This window comes from Bufo bufo, chromosome 3 (genome assembly GCF_905171765.1).
Source record: "Bufo bufo chromosome 3, aBufBuf1.1, whole genome shotgun sequence".
In the NCBI taxonomy this organism is placed as follows: domain Eukaryota; kingdom Metazoa; phylum Chordata; class Amphibia; order Anura; family Bufonidae; genus Bufo; species Bufo bufo.
This window is the reverse complement of record NC_053391.1, coordinates 681723920-681746340: the sequence shown is the minus strand read 5'-3', so window position 1 is coordinate 681746340 and position 22421 is coordinate 681723920. Positions and strand designations below refer to the sequence as shown.

The following is a 22421-nucleotide window of genomic DNA, read 5'->3' as shown; positions in this document are numbered from 1 at the left end:
ATAGAGATCCTGAATGAGAGAAAGGCAGGACATTTTTGAATTTCCATTTTTTGTGGAAATAATCTCAAGTGCTGCCCACCACGTGCCCCAATTTTCATCCTGCTCATCTTATTGGGCTGAATAATAGCCCTGGATGTGGCCACGGCCACTTTTGTCAGTTAACACCTGGGTAGAGAATAGACCTCATTTTTCAAGGTTGGGTGATGGGTCCCATCTTGGAAGTCCTGAGAAATATGGTGGACTGACTTTCTGATGCCCCAGCAATGTACATTGTAACCTTTTTGGGCAGGACCAGACACCTGTAACTGCTTTATAACAGTTGGCCTCCATAAGGAAGGCGGGGTGAGACACAGGTGGGTTCAGAGTCACTTGTGAAAAATAAAAATAACGTCTTAACGAAAACATCTGAAAGAAAATTCCAACAGTCGGAGAATGAAACTCGTTTTTCCAGAAAAGTGACGGTGGAAATCCGTCTAAGGGCATCGTCTCCATCAAACCATTCCTTTACTGATGATTTATGACAATGACATCAGTGTTCTGCAGCGTTGATATTGCGGCCATGCTTTCTCATGTCCTCGCCTGTGCCTGGGAAGAATAACAGAAGAAATATCTATGGGAGGCTTTAGGTAAAGAACCAGTCGGGCGTTTACTAGTAGATTTGTGGCATTAATTGCTGGTTCATGGTTTATGAGTTATTCCCAAGCAATAAAATGAGGTGTATTGTTATCTAATGGGGAGCCTCTCTAAGATCTGGAGACGGAGGACACTCTTGGCACTGGAGAACACTAAGGTTCTCATAGGATATGAAAGACTTTATGAATGCTTATGAGGAGGACACTTCAAGAAGATGTCTTCAGACCTGCAGTCAAGAACAGGTTGTCTAAAGCAGTCAACTTACTTGTTACTCTAATTTCATAGAATACAAAATGTTTGTGATTCGCTCTGCACAAACTGTTCAAAATGACAGATACTATTTAATATTTCTACAATTAGTCTCTATACCTCTGGTCTATATACCTGTGAGCTCTGGTCTTTATATCTCTGAGCTCTGGACTCTATATCTCTGAGCTCCGATCTCTATATCTCTGCATTCTGATCTCTAAATCTTTCAGCTCTGCTCTCTTTATCTCTGAACTCTGGTCTCTATACTGAGATCTGCTCTCTTTATCTCTGAACTCTGGTCTCTATACTGAGATCTGCTCTCTTTATCTCTGAACTCTGGTCTCTATACTGAGATCTGCTCTCTCTATCTCTGAACTCTGGTCTCTATACTGAGATCTGCTCTCTCTATCTCTGAACTCTGGTCCCTATACTGAGATCTGGTCTCTATATCTCTGAGCTCTGGTCTCTATATCTCTATATTCTAGTCTCTATATCTTTCAGCTCTGGTTTCTACATCTCTGAGCTCTGGTCTCTATGCCTCTGAGCTCTGGACTCTACATCTATGAGTTCTGGTCTCTATATCTCTGAGCTCTGGACTCCATCTATGAGTTCTGGTCTCTATATCTCTGAGCTCTGGTCTCTATATCTCTAAACTCTGGTCTCTATATCTCCAAACTCTGGTCTCTATATCTCTGAGCTCCGATTTCTATATCTATGAGTTCTGGTCTCTATATCTCTGAGCTCTGGACTCCATCTATGAGTTCTGGTCTCTATATCTCTGAGCTCTGGTCTCTATATCTCTAAACTCTGGTCTCTTTATCTCCAAACTCTGGTCTCTATATCTCTGAGCTCCGATTTCTATATCTATGAGTTCTGGTCTCTATATCTCTGAGCTCTGGTCTCTATATCTCTGAGCTCTGGTCTCTATGTCTCTGAGCTCTGGTTTCTATATCTCTGGTTTCTATATCTCTGTATTCTGGTCTCTATAGCTCTGAGCTCCAGTCTCTATATCTTTCAGCTCTGCTCTCTATATCTCTGAGCTCTGGTCTCTATATTGAGCTCTGGTCTCTATATCTCTGAGCTCTGTCCTCTATATCTCTGAGCTCTGGTCTTTATATATCTGAGCTGTGATCTCTATCTCTGAGCTCTGGCATCTATTTCTCTGAGTTCTAGTCTCTATGTCTCTGAGCTCTGTTCCCTATATCTCTGAGCTCTGGTCTCTATATCTCTGAGCTCTGGTCTCTATAGCTCTGAGCTCTGGTCTCTATATCTCTGAGTTCTGGTCTCTATCTCTGAGCTCTGGTCTCTATATCTCTGAGTTCTGGTCTCTATATCTCTGAGCTCTGGTCTTTAAATCTCTGAGATGTGATCTCTATCTCTGAGCTCTGGCATCTATTTCTCTGAGTTCTAGTCTCTATGTCTCTGAGCTCTGTTCCCTATATCTCTGAGTTCTAGTCTCTATATCTCTAAGCTCTGGCCTCTATATCTCTTGTCTCTTATTCTTGTATATTTCAGCTCTGTCCTCAATCCTCTGATCCCTGTAGCGTTGAACTCTATATCTATATATATCTATTGTCACTCTCAGTGCCAGTCCCTGAGCCGCTTCCATAATTTTTCAGAACTTTACAGAACAGGATACAGTTAAACACTGCCATTTATGCTTTTACATAGCATTTACAGCATCCGAAAAGGACATTTTTACACCAGGGCTATCATTCTCCTTCAATTGAAGATCAGATCACACGAGACACTAGGATCTCCAGAAGTCAACTTCTCCAATACAAGGAAAAGAAAGAGAACCAGCATGTACCCCTGGTTGCGACCAACAACCCACAACTAGAGGTACTGAGGAAAACTGCCAAAAAATTACACCATGTCCTACATAAGGATGACCGGCTAAAAGCAATTTTCCAAGATCCCCCCTTTCTAGCTTACCGACAACCTTCAAATCTGAGGAATATTCTGATCAGAAGATCATTGCCATGGACCACACAAAAAGGAACCCATCCCTATAATATAAGAAGATGCAAAACCTGTTCCAATATAATGACAACAGATAAGATCCAGATCTCCAACACACCACAGGACTATAAGATTCCTTGGACATTCACATGTTCTACATCCAACGTTGTGTATCTGATTATCTGCACTAAATGTCCTGTTGGGGACCTCTATGTTGGAGAAACAGGACAGAAATTTAATGCAAGGATGAGGTCCCACCACCACACAATTAAAGAGAAGAAGCTACACTTTCCTGTGGCCAAGCATTTCTGTTGCCAGGGACACAACGAAGAACATGACATGAAAGTATCTTCAAATCTCAAAGAGCCAGAAGAATTTGGGAATACAAATTTATAACACTGCTTGACACTTTGAATACTGGACTGAATTTGTCCCCGGGATTTATGACAGACTACAAGATCTAAAGAGTCTTCTATAGACATAGTCGGGGCACCAGGTCTCTGAGATAACATCAATTTAGAGACCATAAAACTTTCACACCGCTTATCTGTAAGATAACTAAGGACTCATTCTCAAGATCTTTGATATTCTGTTGTCCATTCATTCCACCAGGTCTCTGTTCTTATTGTATATATAGCTGTTTCTTCATACATTCTTGTAGGACGCCTGATGAAGGGACTGGTGATGTGTCCAAAGCTCTCTGTGTAACATCGTTGCTTCTATTTTTGTTAGCCATTACAAGGTATCAAACCTGCAAGACTCTTATTGTGTTTCTCTTAATGTGAGAACTAAACTTGCTTTCTTTTCTTTAAATTCTGGATGGATTGGAGAACGGATGGCTACAAAGCCTAACTGAATTAGGTGTTTTCCATGTCACTTGTGTAGCTGTAATCTCATGTAATTAGCACCAAGTGATATCACATTGAAGCTGTTATCAACAGCCTGCTATAATAATTGTATTACAGTCCGGGGAACATGCAATGACTGGTGACTTTCTTCTTCATTTACTGGAAGTAGCAACGTCTGCTGAACCTGCAGTATGTAGAGGAGTTTCCACCTCAAGTCACCGATTGCTTTTTCAAGGTGGTTTCCATCCTCAGCGACTTACTGTAGTACGTTCCATCCTTACTGCACTGAGATATGACACAGACACATATATTTCCTCAGTTTGGGGTTGTCCCTACAATGTGTTCTGCAGGTGATGACCACAACTCCTGGGTAGCCATGGCCATTCCAAAGCTGGACACCGACCACATACAGTATATACTGTGGAGTCTGTGTGCTGCTGACTCTGCAGTCATCTTCTCATAATGGTGCATGGCCTCTTAAAGAGCCAATGCATGCTGACTGACCCTTGGTCAATAGCTGAACATTTTAGACTCTTCAAAGGGTTTCTCCACTTTGGACAATCCCTACTTGATAGAAGGGTTCTTCTAAGCTAATCACAAAGTGAATGTCAGTCACAAAGATCACAAAAATCAGCTCTGGTCAATGGGGAAACCAGAGTGTAACTGTTCAATTCCCTTGCAGCGCCACCACAGGCGAATCAAAGCATTACACAATGTCCATTCACAGGGTGGTCTGTTTAATGCTGGGCAGGTCCTTCAAAGTGAGAGAGACACTCCTTGTAACCGCTGTCCGCTTTGGCCAAGATAAACTTTCACTCTCAACAGAGGACCCTTGTCTCTAAACTCAAAATTCCTTGATGGGGTGTATGGAAATGGGGTTTTGAACCTGAGAACCCCTTTAACCCTGTCTTTGATATCACACCCTTGAGTGAGGATTGACTTGCATTGTCTGTCTGCCCTCACCACAGATTTGCAGAACTTCGCTTCTACCTATATGTTCTGGTACCGCTCTTTGGATTTCCTGGCTTCTACTAATGAAGACCACTCTGGGAAAGTCACCCAAAAATTTACTCTTGGAAAATTTGTATCCTCCTGAAGGACTTTCATGATGAAAAATGGATAATCCATTAGATTTTAATCCTCGGTTGAGCACCAAACCAAAAACATTAGTAACTTAGTAGGAACGCAATCTCTCCACCAGCTTGTCCATGACACCCTCCAGACTGTCCCGCAGGGGCGGATTGGCCATAGACCTTACAGGGAAATTTCCCAGTGGGACGATGTTCTTGGGGCCACCTGGGCCCTCCTCACGGCCGGCCAGTGGAAGTTTTGGGGGATATGTTTTGTGATGGACTGTGGTCTTTGGCTATGTTGGGGTGGTATAATGTGCCACACTATGGTATTGCTTGCCCGGCCTTCCATGAATTTGGACCCAACTACAAAACAGGGCCACTTTTAGTATTTTTTCCAGGGCCACTTTAAGTTCCCAGTCTGCTCCTACTGTCCCCTAACATCTCCCAAATGGTTGTAACTTGAACTATGTGACCCTATTGTGACAGAATGGTGAGAATTGTGTCCACCAGCAGATCCAGAAGATATTGAGATCATTCGATGGGGAAAATTACTGTCAGGGAAACTACTGTGTGGGGGAAATTACTATATGGGGCAGTGGGGGGGAAATTACTATATGGGGCAGTGGGGGGGAAATTACTACATGGGGCAGTGTGGGGGAAATTACTGTGGGGAGGAAATTACTATATGGGGCAGTGGGGGGGAAATTACTGTGTGGGGTCATTGTTATTGGAGGAAATTACTGTGTGGGGGAAATTACTGTGTGGGGCAATGTGGGGGAAATTACTGCGGGGGGGGAAATTACTGTGGGGGGGCAGTGTGGGGGAAATTACTGTGGGGGGGCAGTGTGGGGGAAATTACTGTGGGGGCAGTGTGGGGGAAATTACTGCGGGGGGGGAATTACTGCGGGGGGGGGGGGGGGAATTACTATGGGGGGGGAAATTACTATATGGGGGCAGTGTGGGGGAAATTACTGTGGGGGGGAATTACAATATGGGGGCAGTGGGGGGGAAATTACTGTGTGGGGGCAGTGTGGGGGAAATTATTGTGTGGGGGCAGTGTGGGGGAAACTACTGTGGGGGGCAGGGTGGGGGAAATTACTGTGGGGGGGGCAGTGTGGGGGAAATTACTGTGGGGGGGCAGTGTGGGGGAAATTACTGTGGGGGGGAATTACAATATGGGGGCAGTGGGGGGGAAATTACTGTGTGGGGGCAGTGTGGGGGAAATTATTGTGTGGGGGCAGTGTGGGGGAAACTACTGTGGGGGGGCAGTGTGGGGGAAATTACTATATAGGGGCAGTGTGGAGGAAATTACTATATAGAGGCAGTGTGGGGGAAATTACTATATAGGGGCAGTGTGGGGGAAATTACTATATAGAGGCAGGAAACTACTGTGTGGGGTGGGAAATTACTATGGAGGGATTACTATGAGGGGCAGTGTGGGGGGCGTTGTTATTGGGGAGGCACTGTAGAGGCCAGTCTATTATTTCTGGGGACACTATACAGGGATTATTACCTGGAGCACAATATAGGGTGTTATTATTACTCGGGGGCACTCTAGGGGACATTGTAGCTGCTGTGGACACTATAGGGACATTTGGGGTAATTTATCAAACTGGTGTAAAGCAGAACTGGCTTAGTCGCCCATAGCAGCCAATCAGGTTCCACCTTTCATATTTGACAGCTCCTTTGGAAATCCAGTTCTACTTTACACCAGTTTGATAAAGGACTCCAATTATATCTACTGGGGTCACAATTTTTTCTGCAGTATATTACCTGGGGCATTGGGGGGCACAACGGGCACAGTATTGGGGGTGGCAGCAGGATGACACTGGGAAGGGGGGGCCAGAGAAAGGACCTGCCCCGAGTGCCAAACACCCTGGGAACGCCACTGATGGGAACATAATCAGGGTCCGTTATTCTGAGCCGGGCACCTACAGGCAAAAGTATTTTTTCCTAGATTGGAAACAGGAACAACTGTTCATATCCTTCTGAAAAACCCTTCTCTCCCCCACAAGGGGGTTCCCTTCTGATAACTGTGGATTCTCAATGACTGTACCGGAGAAATGGGGTGAGAGGGTCAATGCGGGGCCACAATGTGAGCTATGGACCCTGCACTGTCACACTGCTGACCATAGCAGCTGCAGGGACCTCGCCGGTACGATGGCTGCTAGGCTTAGGAAAAGAGGGACATCTGCCAATGTCTCCTGTCTGAGGGTCACTCAGGAGAAAGCCGACCACTGGAAGTCCATCTCCAGGAATCACTGGTGACCCCAGTATAATGAGAGGAGGGACCCATCGTGGCTATACTGATAGATAGATAGATAGATAGATAGATAGATAGATAGATAGATAGATAGATAGATAATAGATAGATAATAGATAATAGATAGATATGAGATAGATAGATAGATAGATATGAGATAGATAGATAGATAGATAGATAGATAGATAATAGATAATAGATAGATAGATAATAGATAGATAGATAATAGATAATAGATAGATATTAGATAGATATTAGATAGATATTAGATAGATAGATAGATAGATAGATAATAGATAGATAGATAGATAGATAGATATGAGATAGATAGATAGATAGATAGATAGATAGATAATAGATAGATAGATATGAGATAGATAGATAATAGATAGATAATAGATAGATAATAGATAGATAATAGATAGATAGATAGATAATAGATAGATAGATATGAGATAGATAGATAATAGATAGATAGATAATAGATAGATAGATATGAGATAATAGATAGATAATATACATTAGATAAATACATAGATATGAGATAGATAATAGATAGATAGATAGATAGATAGATAGATAGATAATAGATAGATAGATATGAGATAGATAGATAATAGATAGATAGATAGATAGATAGATAGATAGATAGATAGATAGATAATAGATAGATAATAGATAATAGATAGATAATAGATAGATAATAGATAGATAATAGATAATAGATATGAGATAGATAGATAATAGATAGATAATAGATAGATAGATAGATAGATAATATACATTAGATATATACATAGATATAAAATAGATAATAGATAGATAGACATATTACTTAGCAGACCTTCCCCGTTATGTCACTTTGCACAAATATTGGAGTCACAAATGATGCGACAGATGACAGTTTGTCGGTGATGACTCTGGATATACACAGACCTGGAAGTGAACTCTGTATATGTACAGAAACTAGTTTTGGCAGACAGACACGCACGTCCCAGTCAGCTCTGCTACATCTGTATATGCAGCTATCCACAGAAAGACAACATAAACATCTGTTCCAGCGACGCTGTGCACGGAAAAGTCAGGACTGACTGGAGCGTAATAATCAATGTATAGACGCCGCACAAGCTGTAATAATTTAACCCTTTACATGCCTCTTGTCATCGCAACCCTACAAAGAAGATGCATTATATGTATAGATGTAGCAGAGCTGAACTGGTCTAGTAACTGTGTCTTTTTGCACCATGAATTTTAACTAGTAGTTTATTTGCAGTTCTATGGTGCCCTGTTAACATATAGTGACAAACTCAGCTCTGCTACATCTATATATTTTTTTCTATATTACAGTGAACTGTTATTATTACCTTATCTAAAGTGGAGGTTGGTCGGGTTCCTTGGCTTTCTATGAAATAAGGATTTTGCCAGTTCCTTGAAGTCATTCATCACTGTGCCTTGATGTTCCTATGTGGGAAGCGTCACTGGAAACTTTGCAAAACTGAACAGGAACTAAGACATTTTCAGGGAAATATCCTGCTATCCTTATATGGGACCCTGCCCGCTTCCATTTCTGTGGTCGGCGGGGTGGGAGCCAGGTCTTAGTGCTAGTAGTGTTAATGGGGAGGCAACCGGACAGGGCTGCGCTGAGCTCATTGCTTATAATAAAGCTCCAGACAAAAGTACAGCAACCGCCTCATCTTATATCAGTCTAGTGCGTTATCTCTCACAGCAGTATATGGAGATCGCTGTGGACATACATTATACTACAGGATCTAAAGAGTCTTCTATAGACATAGTGGGGGCACCAGGTCTCTGAGACAACATCAATTCAGAGACCATAAAACTTCCACACCCTTTATCTGTAAGATAATTAAGGACTCATTCTCAAGATCTTTAATATGTTCTGTTTTTTTTAAATGCCCATTCATTCCCCCAGGTCTCTGTTCTTATTGTATATATATTGCTGTTTCTTCATATATTCTTGTAGGACGCCTGATGAAGGGACTGGTGATGTCTCGAAAGCTCTCTGTGTAACATCATTACTTCTATTTTTGTTAGCCATTAAAAGTTACCTGCAATACTCTGATTTTGCTTCTCTTAATGAGAACACTAAACTAGTTTTCTATTGGCTCACACAGTACCAGGCTTTTTCCTTTTTCTTTCATTACTGATCCTGAGTTACATCCTGTATTATACTCCAGAGCTGCACTCACTATTCTGCTGGTGCAGTCACTGTGTACATACATTACATTACTTATCCTGTACTGATCCTGAGTTACATCCTGTATTATACTCCAGAGCTGCACTCACTATTCTGCTGGTGCAGTCACTGTGTACATACATTACATTACTTATCCTGTACTGATCCTGAGTTACATCCTGTATTATACTCCAGAGCTGCACTCACTATTCTGCTGGTGCAGTCATTGTGTACATACATTACATTACTTATCCTGTACTGATCCTGAGTTACATCGTGCATTATACTCCAGAGCTGCACTCACTATTCTGCTGGTGCAGTCACTGTGTACATACATTACATTACTTATCCTGTACTGATCCTGAGTTACATCCTGTATTATACTCCAGAGCTGCACTCACTATTCTGCTGGTGCAGTCACTGTGTACATACATTACATTACTTATCCTGTACTGATCCTGAGTTACATCCTGTATTATACTCCAGAGCTGCACTCACTATTCTGCTGGTGCAGTCACTGTGTACATACATTACATTACTTATCCTGTACTGATCCTGAGTTACATCCTGTATTATACTCCAGAGCTGCACTCACTATTCTGCTGGTGCAGTCACTGTGTACATACATTACATTACTTATCCTGTACTGATCCTGAGTTACATCCTGTATTATACTCCAGAGCTGCACTCACTATTCTGCTGGTGCAGTCACTGTGTACATACATTACTTATCCTGTACTGATCCTGAGTTACATCCTGTATTATACTCTAGAGCTGCACTCACTATTCTGCTGGTGCAGTCACTGTGTACATACATTACATTACTTATCCTGTACTGATCCTGAGTTACATCCTGTATTATACTCCAGAGCTGCACTCACTATTCTGCTGGTGCAGTCATTGTGTACATACATTATATTACTTATCCTGTACTGATCCTGAGTTACATCCTGTATTATACTCCAGAGCTGCACTCACTGTTCTGCTGGTGGAGTCACTGTGTACATACATTACATTACTTATCCTGTACTGATCCTGAGTTACATCCTGTATTATACTCCAGAGCTGCACTCACTATTCTGCTGGTGCAGTCATTGTGTACATACATTACATTACTTATCCTGTACTGATCCTGAGTTACATCCTGTATTATACTCCAGAGCTGCACTCACTATTCTGCTAGAGGAGTCACTGTGTACATACATTACATTACTTATCCTGTACTGATCCTGAGTTACATCCTGTATTATACTCCAGAGCTGCACTCACTATTCTGCTGGTGCAGTCACTGTGTACATACATTACATTACTTATCCTGTACTGATCCTGAGTTACATCCTGTATTATACTCCAGAGCTGCACTCACTATTCTGCTGGTGCAGTCACTGTGTACATACATTACATTACTTATCCTGTACTGATCCTGAGTTACATCCTGCATTATACTCCAGAGCTGCACTCACTATTCTGCTGGTGCAGTCACTGTGTACATACATTACATTACTTATCCTGTACTGATCCTGAGTTACATCCTGTGTTATACTCCAGAGCTGCACTCACTATTCTGCTGGTGCAGTCACTGTGTACATACATTACATTACTTATCCTGTACTGATCCTGAGTTACATCCTGTATTATACTCCAGAGCTGCACTCACTATTCTGCTGGTGCAGTCACTGTGTACATACATTACATTACTTATCCTGTACTGATCCTGAGTTACATCCTGTATTATACTCCAGAGCTGCACTCACTATTCTGCTGGTGCAGTCACTGTGTACATACATTACATTACTTATCCTGTACTGATCCTGAGTTACATCCTGTATTATACTCCAGAGCTGCACTCACTATTCTGCTGGTGGAGTAACTGTATACATACATTACTTATCCTGTACTGATCCTGAGTTACATCCTGTATTATACTCCAGAGCTGCACTCACTATTCTGCTGGTGCAGTCACTGTGTACATACATTACATTACTTATCCTGTACTGATCCTGAGTTACATCCTGCATTATACTCCAGAGCTGCACTCACTATTCTGCTGGTGCAGTCACTGTGTACATACATTACATTACTTATCCTGTACTGATCCTGAGTTACATCCTGTATTATACTCCAGAGCTGCACTCACTATTCTGCTGGTGGAGTCACTGTGTACATACATTACATTACTTATCCTGTACTGATCCTGAGTTAAAACATCCTGTATTATACTCCAGAGCTGCACTCACTGTTCTACTGGTGCAGTCACTGTGTACATTACATTACATTACTTATCCTGAGTTACGTCCTGTGTTATACTCCAGAGCTGCACTCACTGTGTACCTACATTACTGATTCTGGGTAACATCCTTCACACCCAGAGCTGTACCTTTTGGGACTGTGAAAAGATTGTGACATGATAAGGCTACTTTCACACTTGCGTTCAGAACGGATGCGTCTGCATTATATTGTAGAAAAAATTCAAAGTGTGAAAGTAGCTTCATTCGGATCCGTCCAGACTTTACATTGAAAGTCAATTGGGGACGGATCCGTTTGAAAATTGAGCCATACTGTGTCAACTTCAAACGGATCCGTCCCCATTGACTTACATTGTAAGTCTGGACGGATCCGCTCGCCTCTGCACGGCCAGGCGGACACCAAAACGCTGCAAGCTGCGTTCAGGTGTCCGCTTGCTGAGCGGAGCGGAGGCTGAGCGCTGGCAGGCGGATGCATTCTCAGCGGATCCGCCTCCACTGAGAATGCATTAGGGCAGTACGGATGCGTTCGGGGCCGCTCGTGAGCCCCTTCAAACGGAGCTCACAAGCGGAGCCCCGAACGCTAGTGTGAAAGTAGCCTTATTCTGGTTATGCATTATAGCACAATGATAAAGTTTTGGATGTCTGTGTTAGCCACCAGATGGCGCTCCCTATGCCTGAGGGAGTTTCTTCTAGGCTCTCTTTGACATGAGTAGGAGCTGTAGCAATGTCTTCCCAATGAGCTCCCCCTTCTGGTGGCTACAGGCAGTCAAAATGTTGTCTTTTTACTTTGCAGTGAAGTAGATTTGGAGTCATAGGGATTTATGAGGGAGGACTGAGGGTCTGCCCTAAGTTGGTTTTGTAAGATGTAGTTAGTTGATATCAAGAGTTATCAGTGGATTTATAGGGTAGCAGCCTTTGAGTGGCGCTCCTGAGTTATGTCATTGAGTATCCCTATGACCTGAGTGTGTAATTGGGCGTGCACTTCTGTGGAGACAGCACCTTACAGACTGTTTACAAAGTTGTTTATTTTTTTCTATTTTAGATACATGATCACAACTAGTTGCAAAAATGTACACACTCTTTATGTGTGGACCTACCCCTTAAGTGTTCAGATTTACCAGCACCCGAAGAATCCCTTTAAGCATGTACTTACCATGACTGAAATAACACACGTCTACTTTGACGCCCTTCCTCCCTACATCTGAATACAGTTCTACAGGACATTTTATCCTCTGCCCTTGATTTACCCCAAACACCCACAAAACACCCAGAAATGCCCACTACGGGTCTCACTTTTTCAGACGTGGAGCAGGACCTTAGAGGACAACCGCCTTGTGGACAATGCCATGACAAACGGAATGCCAAAGTAAGGAGTCACCAGCTCACTGCTGCCCCCTGCTGGTAGAGCGTTGCAACTATGTCAACTGACAAACTCTGCTCTGCTGCATCATTTGTGACTGCAATATTTTAGCATGGTGATAACTGTGAGGTGACATAATGGGGGCGAATTGGTAAATAATATGTTCATTTATCTTATATCTATCTATCTCTATCTATTATCTATCTATCTATTATCTATCTATCTATTATCTATCTATCTATCTATTATCTATCATCTATTATCTATTATCTATCTATTATCTATCTATCTATCTATCTATCTATCTATCTATCTATCTATCTATCTATCTATCTATCTATCTATCTATCTATCTATCTATCTATCTATCTATCTATCTATCTATCCATCTATCTCATATCTATCTATCTAGCTATTATCTATCTGTCTCCTATCTATTATCTATCTATCTATTATCTATCTATCTATCTATCTATCTATCTACAGTGGGGGAAATAAGTATTTGATACACTGGCGAAGTTTTCCCACCTACAAGGATTGGAGAGGTCTGTAATTTTTATCGCAGGTACACTTCAACTGTGAGAGACAAAATCTAAAAAAAATCCAGAAAATCACATTGTATGATTTTTTAATAATGAATTTGCATTTTATTGCATGAAATAAGTATTTGATCACCACTTGTACCACAGACAGACCTGTTAGTTTTTCTTTAAGAAGCCCTTCTACTCTGCACTCATTACCTGTATTAATTGCACCTGTTTGAACTCGTTACCTGTATAAAAGACACCTGTCCACACGCTCAGTCAATCACACTCCAACCTCTCCACCATGGCCAAGACCAAAGAGCTGTCTAAGGGCACCAGGGACACAATGGTAGACCTGCACAAGGCTGGGACGGGCTACAGGACAACAGGCGAGCAGCTTGGTGAGAAGGCAACAACTGTTGGCGCAGTTATTAGAAAATGGAAGAAACAGAAGATGACTGTCAATCTTCCTTGGTCTGAGGATCCATGCAAGATCTCACCTCGTGGGGTTAGGATCATTCTGAGAAAGGTCAGGAATCAGACCAGAACTACACGGGAGGACCTGGTCAATAACCTGAAGAGAGCTGAGACCACAGTCTCAAAGATTACTATTAGTAGAACACTACGCCGTCATGGATTAAAATCCTGCAGGGCCAGCAATGTCCAGGCCCATTTGAAGTTTGCCAGTGACCATCTGAACGATCCAGAGGAGGCATGGGAGAAGTCATGTGGTCAGATGAGACCAAAATAGAACTTTTTGGCATCAACTCCACTCCCCGTGTTTGGAGGAAGAAGAAGGATGAGTACAACCCCAAGAACAGCGTCCCAACCATGAAGCGTGGGGGTGGAAACATCATACATTGGGGGTGATTTTCTGCAAAGGGGACAGGGCGACTGCACCGTATTGAAGGGAGGATGGATGGGGGCATGTATCGCGAGATTTGGGCCAACAAGCTCCTTCCCTCAGTAAGAGCATTGAAGATGGGTCGTGGCTGGGTATTCCAGCATGACAACCGAAGCACACAGCCAGGATAACCAAGGAGTGGCTCCGTAAGAAGCATCTCAAGGTCCTGGAGTGGCCTAGCCAGTCTCCAGACCTACAGTACAGACCAAAAGTTTGGACACACCTTCTCATTCAAAGAGTTTTCTTTATTTTTATGACTATGAAAATTGTAGATTCACACTGAAGGCATCAAAACTATGAATTAACACATGTGGAATTATATACATAACAAACAAGTGTGAAACAACTGAAAATATGTCATATTCTAGGTTATTCAAAGTAGCCACCTTTTGCTTTGATTACTGCTTTGCACACTCTTGGCATTCTCTTGATGAGCTTCAAGAGGTAGTCCCCTGAAATGGTTTTCACTTCACAGATGTGCCCTGTCAGGTTTAATAAGTGGGATTTCTTGCCTTATAAATGGGGTTGGGACCATCAGTGGCGTTGAGGAGAAGTCAGGTGGATACACAGCTGATAGTCCTACTGAATAGACTGTTAGAATTTGTATTATGGCAAGAAAAAAGCAGCTAAGTAAAGAAAAACGAGTGGCCATCATTACTTTAAGAAATGAAGGTCAGTCAGTCAGCCGAAAAATTGGGAAAACTTTGAAAGTAAGGGCTATTTGACCATGAAGGAGAGTGATGGGGTGCTGCGCCAGATGACCTGGCCTCCACAGTCACCGGACCTGAACCCAATCGAGATGGTTTGGGGTGAGCTGGACCGCAGAGTGAAGGCAAAAGGGCCAACAAGTGCTAAGCATCTCTGGGAACTCCTTCAAGACTGTTGGAAGACCATTTCAGGGGACTACCTCTTGAAGCTCATCAAGAGAATGCCAAGAGTGTGCAAAGCAGTAATCAAAGCAAAAGGTGGCTACTTTGAAGAACCTAGAATATGACATATTTTCAGTTGTTTCACACTTGTTTGTTATGTATATAATTCCACATGTGTTAATTCATAGTTTTGATGCCTTCATAGTCATGAAAATAAAGAAAACTCTTTGAATGAGAAGGTGTGTCCAAACTTTTGGTCTGTACTGTAAATCCAATAGAACATCTTTGGAGGGAGCTGAAACTCTGTGTTGCTCAGCGACAGCTCCGAAACCTGACAGATCTAGAGGAGATCTATGTGGAGGAGTGGGCCAAAGTCCCTGCTGCAGTGTGTGCAAACCTGGTCAAGAACGACAGGAAACGTCTGACCTCTGTAACTGCAAACAAAGGCTTCTGTACCAAATATTGAGTTCTGTTTTTCTATTGTATCAAATACTTATTTAATGCAATAAAATGCAAATTAATTATTTAAAAATCAAAAAAATTACATTCTTTGTAGGTGGAAAAACATGCAAAATCGGAAGTGTATCTCTTTCTTTCTTTCTCATCCAGAACATTCCTGATCCTCTGTGTCCCTGTGTTTAGGACTCTTCAGCTTTCACTTGGCTAATTTTCTGTGCTTTCTTTAAATTAACCATAACATCGAGTGAAATCCGCTCATTGATACCATCTCTGTAATGTGCCGCTCTCCGATGTTATTGATCTTCTAATTATCACTCCCATGTTTTGGGCTCCTCTAGATGCTCAATCTATCAGCTTTAACCCTAGTGCTCCTGTAAATTATTTAATTCCTGCTGCTTGCGTCTGCCACTAGGGGGCGATCACTCATACATTAATCTCCACAATGAGCCAATCTTCAGTAAATTCCTAAGCTCCCCCTAGTGGTGGCTGCAAGCAGAAGAATTTTATAATTCAATGGCTGTATATAAAGGGAAGCAGGCGACGTGGAGCTCTGTATCAGAAAAAAATGAAGTTCCAGCCCTATAAATAATGAAATGTAATAAAATACATATAAGCTGGAGATGTTTTGGGAAGATTGTTATGGTTTAACTTTAAGTCTATAAGAAGAGAAACAATGTTTCCAGGTAAATTTTTTCCATGAAAGATCAATCTTTGAATGAAAAAACTTCCATCTGTCAGAAAAAAAAAATTAAACATGGCCGACTTGTCATCAGATGATGACGGTGTATTGTCAGTCTGCTAAAACGATCATTGTGGAACGTCGCTGAATGACCACTTGCCTCCATTGAGATCAACCACAGCATCCACAGACTCAAAGGAATAGCACATTGGGAAAACTGTAACGATTCCAACAGTGACCTTGACCTAGTGCCCTTGACCTCTACAGAATCTGATGGATGTAAATCATTCTTACGATCATTCATCTCCCACGCAGTTATAATCAGCCCTCTTAAAGGTTGTATAATCAAGCAACGATCACCTTGTTTAATTGTCGATCGATGCTCGTTATGGCCTCCTAAAAGATTTTAAAAGAAAAGGAACCTCCTGAGGGGTCGGAGCGTAGGATAGAAGTTCTCCTTTTGATGGTCTTTGAATCATGCACAACCCCCTCAGCCCAGGCCGCCAAGGTTATTATTTTCCTCATTACTTTTTTGTAAAGTGACTCTACATAGCACAATCTATCTTTTACATTTTGGTCTGCTACATTTCTTTTGATATCTAAGTCATATGTCCTCCCCAGTTTCCACTCGATAATACCATGGCCAACACCAGAAATCCCATGGCCAACACTAGAAATCCCACACTCCCACTGAAATTTACTTGCACATATCAACCAGTCATAGATTATAGATCATAAAGGCTGCTTATCTTTTTGATAGAATTTTTTAAACTCCCTCGGCAGAGAGGATTTACTTAACACTCTCTGCCAGACCATGAGTTAGACCAGGGAGGAGTTAGGGGTGGTGACTCAATTAAAGCACCACAGCTCCACTATAACTATTGGCCACCCATATCCTCCCAGAAGATCCTGACCAATACCTATAACTTAAAGCAGCTATGTAACCAGGTATACAGTGCGAAATATTGCCCACAGGGTCCCAGCGCAAGAAAAAATTTATAGTGTGCTTTTTGCTGTATACCAAAGTATGGAATCAGCTAGTCTATGCTTTGTATACTCTTATGAATAAGTGGCGTCCACTACAACCACCTCCCAACAAATAGGATGGAGGCATTAGATAAAAGTAGTGGACAAAACCAGCCCATATTGATAAGCAGCACCTTACCCAAACTGGGCAAACACATGGGAAGAACCATTGTCTTGTCCTACATTATTGTCTTGTCCAGCAGAGCTACTGGAGGGCCTTTCTTGTCCTACATTATGCCATTGGTATGAATGGACACTGTGTAATACCTAATTTCTCCTGTGGTGGCACTGCAGGAAAACTGAACACTTACTTCCAAGTAACAGCTGATCATTGGGGGTCAAGGGACTCTCAAATAAGGATTGTCTAAAGCGAAGAACTTCTTTAACACACTGAGAACATTGATGATGGTGAGGGCTGCAGTATGGTCATTGGAATAGCAGCCAAGACTCATCTGGAGAAGGTCCCATTGGCTTTACCTCAGGGATTATTACCACATTTACTCACTACAACTTCCAGTTACTCAGATTCATTTTTCTAATAGCAGGTCATTGTTCGAATACCAGTGACCTGAGTTGAAGGTTGTTAAATTATGGGAGGTGATCGGAAAGAAAAACATATCTCCGTTACCGGCAAGGAGCTGCTATCCATTACAAATTATAGCGCTGACATCTGTAAGGTATTCATCTCCGAGTTGTTGTTTCTGGAACCTTTTATTAGACTTTCCCTATCTTTCAAATGGAAGTGTTCTGCAGAGTTTAACAAGCTTCAGGTATAGCAGGGCCCATGAAGAAGAGTCCCGCGAAAACATCTCCCAAATGGAGAACGTTTGGACATCAGTTAGTTTGGGAATTCTTGAGGTTAGTCCCAAAAAAATGGCAACCTACAAAATAACTAAAAAAAAGTTCTTAGGAACTATTGATGAACATTGTGAGGACCATGAGGCATAGCTGCCAAAACTGACGTTGAGACACTTGGATGGGTCAACTTAAAGGGATGCCAAAGTTGACCATAGACTTTAGACAAAGTGGCATTGAACAAACTGATCAGCTCAATGATTGCGGAGTCGATAAGACACCTCTGGAGTCATGTAGCCAATACAACAGGTCTGGAGAAGTCCAGCCTATTCCATCCAAGTGTCTCACAATGTCATCTGTCAAGGAAGGATCTTCTGTTGGTGGTGGAACCTGTCTACATTGGCAGGTTCTTCTATGAAAAATCTATTGCCCAATGACCCCTTTACTGGATCAGAAGACAGTATTAGGTGGAAGGTAGGTGGAAGGCCAAGCTACCGATTTTATATTGGGGTCCAGGATGTCTCTGTCGTAGACATTAAATAGTTATTGACCAAAACTTTGTTGTCTTGTGTCTTCATCCTTAAAGTAAGATATAGGCAGATAACCTATTGAGATTTTGGTGAGCATCTGAACTTCATGGCATGAATGCCCAACGGATGCAGGTAGGTATGCCATCAGTGGAGGTCTGACCTCTAGGACCATCAACCATCCCTAGATCATAGAAGCTGTGATTCTTCAGCTTTCTGTGAAGCGCATCTAACCAGGAGGGAACAAAGTGTTCAGATCCTACAGTATGCAAAAGTCAGCTGTAGTCAAGAACAGAGATATCCTAACCATCATGGCCAGACAAAAAAAACATAAAAGTTCCAAAATCCTAAGAAAAAAGGTGACCTTGTCCAAACCTTCTTTAGGTTGGGTCATCTTCACAGACTGGGATTGCTGAGGAACTTTGCTGTGCAGAGGTGGACTACTGGAGCATGTGCCTCGATTTCAGAGTTCCAGTAAGCCACTTGGTCTTGAATGAGGCATTTAGCTATAAGGTCTAGGTCAGCAAACTAAACCAAACTTTGACACCCCTGGGCTAAATAATATTACCGCCTGATAACTGTAGTGCCAAAGTTGATGTGCCCATACCTAAAAGCCAACAGCCATACAATAAAGCTGTAAAAGGCGCATAACATTGATCCCAAAACCAACCGCAAAGACATGTCTATATAAATGTACCATATAGTGCACATGGCAGTGCCCAGAATGCTGGTGTGTACAGGTCTGAGCCGGAAAGTGAAGAATTGTAATCATGGCAGAGAATCTGCTGCTCCGCCATATGTTAATGGTTCCTTATGTATGTTAATAAGCCCTGTGGTTTTGGCTTGTCCTGCTCGTAGGAATGCTCAGTGCCAGATGTGGGAGTCTCGCCTCGTACAGGGGCGACATTTGATCACAGAATACTTTACCTTGTTCTTCATGCCGTTTAATTGCTTAATGAATAGAATTCCTGAAGATCCTTCCACCAGAAGTCTTATTGCTAAACCAAATAGGAAATGGCAGGTAGAAATACTGCCCTGGCGTTCCGTGAAACTGTGCTCCTACGCTACAAAAAAGGCAAAAAGTTTAACATCACCGTGAATTTCAGCTCTTCCAGACACGGTCAATATACATCCTCGAAACAAAGTCAGTCGAATGCATTCTGCTGTGCACAGATCTGTATGGCGGCAGTATGTGGACACTGTATGGGAGTCTTATTTAAGCATTGTATGGCGGTATGATGTGGACACTGTATGGAAGTCTTATTCAGTCGTTGCATTAAGATATTATGTGGACACTGTATGGGGGTCTTATTTAAGCATTGTGGGGCTGTATTACGTGGACCCTGCACGGGTGTGTTATTTAAAGCGGTTTTTGGAGCTTTTTGAACTGATGACATATCCTCTGGATGAGGTCATGAGTATGTGATTGGTGGGGGTACGACACCCGAGAAGGCAGCAGCGCTCGCAGTAGATTGTATAACAGCTGTGCTTGGTATTGCAGCTCAACCCCATTGATTTCAATTGGGTTGAGCTACACCCAGGGCCAGCTCTATCATAAGGCTGCTTGAGGGCGCAGAGAAGGGGGGGCGGCAAACAATTAACTTGCTAACTTACTGTGTGCCGAGCAGCCCGGCTGCCCCCCGGCCCTCGCTGTCTCAGTCACAGAGCGAGCGGCACGCAGCTGACAGGCTGAGGCAGCAGCCGCAGCAACACACTCTCTGAGCTACGAGACCCTGGTGCATTTAAATCTCATTTAGCATGTCTTTCAGAAAAGTTTCTCCTGGGATTCAAACTCGCAACCTTTCACATCAGAGGCAAGGCATTTACCCACACAGCTATGAGAGCTGTATAGCCACTTACTTTAAAAAATAAAAATAAAAAATAAAAATAAAAATATATATATATATATATAAGACTTCTACTGTAGATAACTTTGATACCTAGTGTACATACACATGACAGCTTCCCCAGCACACTGTGTATGGATGTAGCAGAGCTGGGTGTGTTGGGGCAACTGTCATGTGTATGGTTGTACACTAGGTATCAAAGTTATCTACAGTAGAAGTCTTTTTTTTTTTTTTTAAGTAACTGGCTATACAGCTCTCATAGCTGTGTGGGTAAGTGCTTTGCCTCTGATACAGAAGGTCATGGGTTCGAATCCCAGCATAAACTTTTCTGAAAGACAGAGTAAATAAGAACACGAGCACCAAATCTTCAACAGTCGAGGCTGGTGGGAACACAGGCTGGAAGAGGCCTGCATCAATCACATCACTGACATGGAGGTAAGTATAAAAAAAAATTGTGTTTTTTTTAAAATACCAGACTGTTAGGAGGGGCTATTGGCGCCATAATACTGGCACATGGAGGGGGAGGAGAGAGGCACTTGATACTGGCACATTAGGGGGCAGGAGGAGAGGATAGCACTATGATATTGGCACATGGGGGGGCAAGAAATGGACATGAATCATGAGGGGCAGAAATGTGAAATGATGGGGGGGGGGGGGCGCCAAAATGTAGATTCGCTTGTGTTGACAAAAATCCTTGCACCGGCCCTGGCTACACCTAGGCCATGTGAGCGATGAATGCGTTGACACAGGCCTACGCAAAGTTGCAGAAGGTTGTGGCGCTACTTCAAGCTCTGGTGCCTTCTCAAACAGCAGATCGGTGGGGGTCCCGGGTGTTAAACCCTTATTGATCAGATACTGATCACCTACCCAGATGATAGGTCATCAGTTCACACTGTATCAGAGTTTTATTCCGTAATTGTATGAAGATATTATTTGGACACTGTGTAGGAGTCTTGTTTAAGCATTGTATGGTGGTATTATGTGGCATGTAAAGAATATATATATATATATATATATATATATATATATATACAGACCAAAAGTTTGGACATACCTCATTCAAAGAGTTTTCTTTCTTTTCATGACTATGAAGGCATCAAAACTATGAATTAACACATGTGGAATTATATACATAACAAACAAGTGTGAAACAACGGAAAATATGTCATATTCTAGGTTCTTCAAAGTAGCCACCTTTTGCTTTGATTACTGCTTTTCACACTTTTGGCATTCTCTTGATGAGCTTCAAGAGGTAGTCCCCTGAAATGGTCTTCCAACAGTCTTGTTCCCAGAGATGCTTAGCACTTGTTGGCCCTTTTGCCTTCACTCTGCGGTCCAGCTCACCCCAAACCATCTCGATTGGGTTCAGGTCCGGTGACTGTGGAGGCCAGGTCATCTGGCGCAGCACCCCATCACTCTCCTTCATGGTCAAATAGCCCTTACTTTCAAAGTTTTCCCAATTTTTCGGCTGACTGACTGACCTTCATTTCTTAAAGTAATGATGCCCACTCGTCTTTCTTTACTTAGCTGCTTTTTTCTTGCCATAATACAAATTCTAACAGTCTATTCAGTAGGACTATCAGCTGTGTATCCACCTGACTTCTCCTCAACGCAACTGATGGTCCCAACCCCATTTATAAGGCAAGAAATCCCACTTATTAAACCTGACAGGGCACACCTGTGAAGTGAAAACCATTTCAGGGGACTACCTCTTGAAGCGCATCAAGAAAATGCCAAGAGTGTGCAAAGCCGTAATCAAAGCAAAAGGTGGCTACTTTGAAGAACCTAGAATATGACATATTTTCAGTTGTTTCACACTTGTTTGTTATGTATATAATTCCACATGTGTTAATTCATAGTTTTGATGCCTTCAGTGTGAATCTACAATTTTCCTAGTCATGAAAATAAAGAAAACTCTTTGAATGAGAAGGTGGGTCCAAACTTTTGGTCTGTACTGTGT

The 22421-nt window shown here is 42.3% G+C and overlaps 1 protein-coding gene across 2 annotated transcripts in view; it reads right to left on the bottom strand.

Annotated features, from left to right (window-relative positions):
• LRRC32 (leucine rich repeat containing 32) overlaps window positions 1–22421 on the bottom strand; it is a 62823-nt gene that overhangs the window by 28388 nt on the left and 12014 nt on the right. The window contains exon 1 of one of the 2 annotated variants that reach the window (XM_040426434.1): window positions 8393–8532. The exons of the other annotated variant lie outside the window; for it this stretch is intronic. The gene's annotated coding sequence lies outside the window, so the exon portion shown is untranslated. Of the gene's footprint in view, window positions 1–8392; window positions 8533–22421 lie in introns of those variants that run through there. 2 annotated transcript variants of the gene reach the window in all.